Below are 7,145 nucleotides of genomic sequence, written 5' to 3'. Positions count from 1 at the left end.
CTCTTCCGAAGGACCCAGGTTCGATTCCAAGCACTTACACCACGGTGGTTCACAACCACCTGTAACTCCATTCCCAGAGGATCTGACACCCTATGCCATTTGTCTGGCCTCCCTGGACTCCTGCACACGTGTGATGCACATACATATACTTGAGCACATATACAACAGATCAATGTTTTCAAAGGCAGCTGACTTGTGTTTATGAAGAGTGTGTATATCTGTGTCATCTCCACTTTCTCTTGCAGGGTTCTCTGTTTTAGACAGTGTAAGTAGGTTTTTGGAACTGTTGTGGCAGAAGTTTCTTATATCAATTATAGGAACATTGAAGTCGCCAGACCTGTAAAGCATGAAATTTAATGTATAGCTAATTGGGGCATGGAGGCACTTCTCAAGGGGAACTCTTTTTTTTTTTTTTTTTTAAGATTTATTTATTTATTATGTATACAGTGTTCTGTTTGCATGTATCCCTGAGGGCCAGAAGAGGGAGCCAGATCTCATTACAGATGGTTGTGAGCTACTATATGGGGGCCGGGAATTGAACTCAGGACCTCTGGAAGAACAGTCAGTGTTCTTAACCTCTGAGTCATCTCTCTAGCCCCTCAAAGGGGACTCTTGAGAGCAGGTTTTAAAAAGATTTCTCTGCCATGTGACAGTGTATCCTAAAAACCCTTAATAGAGTGATAGGAAAACCTGATTTGGGTTGAATCAGCAAAAGTGTGAAAGATATTTTTTCCCAAAGTATCCAAGGTCAGGTGTTTTCTGACAGCATCATATGACAGACTAATAATCTTTGTCTTGACTATTCTTCCCCATCCTAATTACAATTACCCTAAGTACTAGGAGAGGAAAGAAACCTGTGGAAATGGAACTCACCTTGTTCTGTACCTGAGTGTTTCTTTTCTCTAAATTGTAGGTGGAGCCAAAGAGGAAGCCATATCGTATGTATCATGGAGCCACTTTCTTAAGACACATTTTAGATAAGAAATTTACAAGTACTGCCTGTCTTTTCTCAGGTGCACTCTACAATTTCTACTACCTGCTCACAGTAACACTTAAGACTTTTAGGTAAAGAAAAAGAAACACACACACACACACACACACACACACACAGTGATAGCCCAAATAACAAATTGTAAGCATGTTTACTATGCATGCATTTAGTTGTGATCATTTTAGTTTGAGATTTTATGCACCAGGATGTGTCTATATTTGTATTTCTCCTAGGTAGAAATCTCAATTATTTAAACCCAATATCAATTTCTCCAATGAGAAAAAAATTAAAGTGCACATTTTCCCTATATTAGTTTAGAACTCATCACAGCCATGCATGCTGGCATTATTTCTTTGTGTTCTCTGTCATAGAAGAATCAACCAAGGCACAGAGGTAAGTGGTTGAGATGTGTGACTACACAGGCCAAGACCATCATTGTGTACATAAACTTAGGGTCCAATATCAGTGCTATGAGATGACACTTCCACTTACTACCCTGTCAAGATGCCATTAGTCACTGTAGAAGGTTTCCAGCCCCTAGCTGGACCTCAAACAAATCAAATCTCCAGAGACAGAAAATAACAGCAACAATCAAAACCCATGTCAGCATCCATGTGCCTGGGTGCAGACTTCCACAAGTGTGAAAGCCAGAGAAAGCCCACATGTTCTGGGAAAATAGCTCCCTTGGTAAAATGTCTACCTATGACATAGGAGGCCCTCAGTTTGATCTTTAGTTCCACATAAACCTGAGTGGTAGCACACAAATCTATAAGGAGCTCGTGATTATTCTCACTCTCTGACAGTTTCTGGTCCTCCTGGGCTGTACACTGAGGCTGTGTCTGACAACAACAACAACAACAACAAAATGGGAACAAAAAATGACAAGTGGGAAAAGAGCTGACCTTCCACCAGTGAGAGCATTGATTTTAACAGTCAAAGTCACAGCAAAGAAAAACAAATTGTATATGTTTGTTCTATTGAAATTCTAGAAATAACAGGTTTCAGTAAGAACTGGTGAAAGGCTTTAGCTCATTCTCAGGAGCTCAAAGCACCACACAATTTAGGGTCTATGTCTACTTAAAAAAAAAGAAGAAGAAGGAAGGAAGGAAGAGAAGCCTCCAATCAATATAGTCTCTTTCTTTTAAGTGACCATATTTAAAGATGAGTTAGACTCTGCTCTAAAAGTATTTGCTCTTACTGATGGTCAGTCTCCATGTTGACTGGTGAGAACATAGGGAGCCTATCCATTCAGTATATGTAAACAGTCAGGACTGAAGAGTGTGATTGTGATGTGTCTGTATGTTCAGGCATTTGCTAAGGAGGGCTTTAGTTCAGAGGAAGCAGGACTGTGTGTCCTGCCCCTGGGTAGCCAGTGAATGGAAACAAAATTTGTTTAGTAAAAATTGGACTTCATTGAGGAAAGAGTGAGTAGGGAAGGCACATACTGATCAGTGATAATGCAGCCCCCACCCTTCTCAGAGGTAGGCCTGGTCTGGCTGCAGAGACTGTTGCCAAGGGTAATTGTCAGGGAGAAAGTAGAATGCACACACTCAGTCCATTAAGTCACAGTGATCTAGGCATCTTGTCCTGTCAGTTTATGGTTTATTCGGGGTTGATCAGTTGAAAGATAGTGTTGTTTTCCTCCCCACCATCACGTGACAACTGTGTTGGCATGATCTGGCCTCTGAGTCATCGTGGTAGACAGAGAGAAGGGGTCCCATGTCCATGGACTTAGCTATTAGAAACTACAGGGAGGAGGCATCGTGAAGGCAGTGGCAGAGACAGGTACACATTTATACCTCTGAGGTCTCTGAATGACTTCTTTTGCAAACTCATGTTCTGTGTCAGGGATTCAAAAGTAGAACATTCATCTCTATTTTTTTTCTGTCGGGCAATTTGGTCACAATGACATAAAATTAAACACTCCAGTAGCCTGAGGTAAAATGTAGACAGTGTAGTTTTCTGTGGCTATGGTTCACTGAAGGTGACACTATATGTGCTCCATGGCCTGAAAAACATCATGCTGTGTAAAGAATGAAAAGTAAACATAACTGTCCATTGCCCCAAGGCCAGGCTAACACCCTCTTTGCAAGTAGCCACTCAATCGAGCTGGGGTATTGTTTGTATTTTACATTTAACAAATGTCGTGACATTTCTGTAGTCCAGCGCTTTTAACTAAGCCTTTATCGTTAATTATTTTCACACTCATGAGGTTTATGAAGGATTCTTAATTTTTGGTGTCCCAGTGCAAAGGGTAGAGAAGCAAGGAATTGTACAAATTTCACACTGCCTTTCTGTTGCTACTGTACCATATCCATAAGAGAACTTACCTCTCTTGACCATGTAATGCCTACATTAAGTGTACACTGACCTCCATGATATGAGGATACCCCCCCCCCGCCCCCCGTATCTGCCCTGAGGAGATTTCTCCCAGAGTCCTGGGGAAGATGCTCACAGAGGCTAGGATTCCAATCTGAGGGATATCAAATGAATCTACACAGATCTCTTTCAGTCCATTCATTTTATTCCTCTAAGTCAATTCTAACTACATAGCTTCTTTTCTGCTCTTATACTTAGCTCCTCTCTTTCTTGGTCCTCTGTACCTTTTTTTCTGCTGTTCTTTGTTCTTAGTTTTCTCTCTCATCCCTCTCTCTTGCCTGACTTCTCACATGTCTAACCGGAGACTCCTTACAATTCTAAGAAAAATTGTACAGCCCTCAAGGTCATAGCACACTCCTAAAATAGACAGTAAGGAGCAGAGCCATTACCATAGTAATGCAAGGTTCCAAGGTCTCAGGACCAGAGGGAAAGGGCGCAGTACCCAGTGCCACAAACTCTGAGACATAGCTGTTTATCAGCAGACTGCTGATGGTACTTTGAAAATTCAATAATTACTTTGTCATCAACAATAGTTGTAGATTATGCTGCCTTTTATTTATGAAAAGAATGAAGATTTCTTGCACTGTTCTTTTGATATGTGAAATATTAACCTCCCTAGTTCATCAGTAGACCCTGATACAAACACAGAATATAAAAACACACTTAAACTTCTACTGTGGTTCTCAGTGAATAATGTGAACAAACAAAAAGCTGAATTTGACCTTGAGTGAGACAGTATGGCTTCACCTACTACAGTCACCTAGGTATGAGTTACTCACTCTCTCTACTTTCTTCCTTCCAGATATGGATGAGGGCAAAGATGCCAATGTCTTGTGTAAAGAGAGCAGCCTTCAAAGTGATGATCTTGGCAGTGGTAGGTCCTATCTGGTCACATCCAATTCTCCACTGGTTTCTTCCAGATACAAACACTATAGGTGGTGACACACTGAAGATGACTTGGGTAGCAAGAACAGCCTTCAAAGCAATGGACTTGGTGGTAGGTCATTCCGGGTCTGACCCATCTCTCCACTGACTTCCTTCCAGATACTGATGAGCCTGACCAAACCGACTCTGAGAACGAGATGAACAGCAAGGAGAGCAGTTTTCTTGGTAGCAGTAGTGGTAGGTACTGGTATTCCTGGTCAGATCCAATGTGAGGTTCTAAGAGCAGTTGGGTTATTGCTTCTCCTTGGATATCTATGAGGGAATGTTAATTTGAAGGGTCTTCCAAGTGGGCTAGAAGCAATGATGAAACTATTATTTAATCATTATATTTAGTTGTTTTTCTCATGTTATGACCAAACACCTGACAAGCACTTTAATTGAGAAAGGGTTTATTATGGCTTATAGTTAAAAAGATGATTCCATTATTGTGGGGAAGCCATGGCAGCTGGCATGGAATGTGTCTTAGCCAGTGCAGGCAGCCAGTTGTTCACACTGCATCCACGTTCAGGAGGCAGCGAGTTAACAGAAGTGTGGCTGGGCTCCAAGGCCTAAAAGTTTTCCCAGAGACTCACTTCCTCCAGGGAATATTCACCTCCTGATGATGGAGCCAATCCCTTTTCAAGCAGCATCACCCACTGGGAACCAAATATTCAAACACATGACATTAAACACGGGGACATTAAACACTCAAATCAAAACACATAGTGTGGTGTAAGGTCATGTATGGACTGACCATCTCATGTCACATAATCTGGACTCTAGGTAGAAAGGCAGGGGCTCAGCTTCTTATTTCACTCTTTGTAACCATTCTTCAAGGAAGATAAGATACTCCAGGGATGAAGAAGTGACCATTTCATCTGGTCCATCATGTAGGTTATCCTCATCTAGGTAGTTAAAGATATTCCTTCCCTGCATTGTTGTCCTACTCCTGCTCTCATTAATTCTTTTCTGTGTTCTGCCCTCTGTCATACTGTTCTGGTTTGTTTTCTGTTGCTCTGATAAACACTTAACTGAGGGTAACTTGGGGAAGGTAGGTCATTCCGGGTCTGATCCATCTCTCTACTGACTTTCTTCCAGATACTGATGATCCTGACGGAACTGACTCTGAGAAAGAGATGAACAGCAAGAAGAGCAGTTTTCTTGGTTGTAGTAGTGGTAGGTACTGGCATTCCTGGTCAGATCCAATGGGAGGGTCTAGGATTAGTCACGTTATTCCTTCTCCTTGGATGACAGAAAATCAATTTAAGGGTCTTCCTAATAGGAAAAAGCAGTGGTAAGAGTCTATTAGTGAATCATCCTTTAGTTGCTCTTCTCAATGTTATGACTCAATATTTTATTTTTGTACTCCTTAGACAAAGAAATGACCATGTCATCTGGTCCAGAGTTTAATGTAGGTTGTTGTCATAATCTAGTGGTTAAACCAAAGATGCTTACTTCTCCGTGTCATTGTCCTACTGGTGCAGTCATTAATAAGTATTTTAATTATATTCTGTTCCTACATTTTGTCAAATGCACATATTATAATCTGTTTCCATTGGTATGACAAACATATTGACCAAAAGCAAGCTAGGGAGGAAAGGCTTGTTGTATCTATCAGATTATAGCCTACCATCAAGGGAAGCAAAGATGGTAACTCAAAGTAGCAACGTGGAGTCAGGAAGCTAATCTGAGACCATGAAGGAATGTTGCTTAATGATTTGCTCTCTCTAGTTTGCTCAGTTATTTTTTTTAGACAGTGCACCCCCACCTGCCTAAGGAGTAACACCACCCATAGTGGTCTGGGCCCTCCTATATCAATTAGAAGTCAAGAATATCCCCACAGTCATTCTTACAAGCCAATCTAATGGAAGCAACTCCCCAATTTCGATTCCCTCCTAGGTGTGTGAAGTTTACAAAGAAGATTAAACAGCACAAGTCACCTCTTGTCAACTTGACACATAAGCAGGCCATTGTTAGATTATAACATTTCCTGTTTTTCTCCAAGGTCTCATGTTTATATAATATAAAATAGTGTACAACGATAGAAGTCCCACAGTCTTCAAATAATGCCCACCATTTAAAAGTCCAAGTACTCTTTTAAAATCCAGTCTTTTAACTATAGGTTCCTGTCAAAAACCAAGTTTTATGTGCTCTTTTATTCAAAGAAGCAAAAAGAAAGCTATAGGGAAAGGAAAGAAAAACGAAACGAAAATAGTGCAAGAAGTGCAATGTCCGACACCCAGGAATCACTCATCATCTTCTGGACTCAAAGGCTTGCAGAGTTGTAGCTCTCAGACAGTCACCCACAGCATACAGGCCTGTCTTGGAGGCTCATGCCAGCTGCACTCCAAAAACACTGCCTTCCACATCCTGCCATCTCTAATATGCTGAGGTCTCCTAGTAACCGAGCGTGGACATCCACCTATGTCCTTGCCTAGCCTCTCTCTAGGGACTCTGGCCCTTCCACATGGTGGCAAGCCTCAGCTGCTTTCCGTGACCCCTCAGTCCTGTGGCTTTTCTGCCACCATAGCAAGTAGCACATAGGAGACTCCGACACATCACTAAGTTTGGGTGCCAGCTTGGGATGCGGCCTGGCCCCGCTCTGAGCCAGAGCTTCTGTGTGCGGATGTGAAGGAAATAGTTCTAAGAAGAGCTTGTGTCTGTGATGCTGGTCCCCTAGTCATCTGATTTCCCAGTCCTGGATACCCAGTAGCCATTGTCCCAGTAAAGGACAGAAGGTTTCACTTCACAGATTCTTAACCCAAACTTCTCACAAGCAGTTCCCAAGAGACGTGGCTGCCCTCTCCCCCTCCACAAGCCAAGACTCGCTTGTCTACCTTCCTTTCACCAT

General features: G+C 42.0%; 1 long non-coding RNA gene across 1 annotated transcript; it reads left to right on the top strand.

Annotated features, from left to right (window-relative positions):
* The first annotated feature begins 557 nt into the window (after nt 1-557).
* On the top strand, nt 558-5,634 carry LOC143274203 (uncharacterized). Its single transcript, XR_013052649.1, has 4 exons — nt 558-938; nt 4,173-4,244; nt 4,415-4,492; nt 5,393-5,634. It is a non-coding gene; the product is annotated as an uncharacterized LOC143274203 (long non-coding RNA).
* Nucleotides 5,635-7,145: the final 1,511 nt, after the last annotated feature.

Source organism: Peromyscus maniculatus, chromosome 7 (assembly GCF_049852395.1).
Source record: "Peromyscus maniculatus bairdii isolate BWxNUB_F1_BW_parent chromosome 7, HU_Pman_BW_mat_3.1, whole genome shotgun sequence".
Lineage (NCBI taxonomy): Eukaryota > Metazoa > Chordata > Mammalia > Rodentia > Cricetidae > Peromyscus > Peromyscus maniculatus.
Note: the sequence above shows the minus strand (reverse complement) of the source record. Positions and strands in the feature narration are given on the sequence as shown.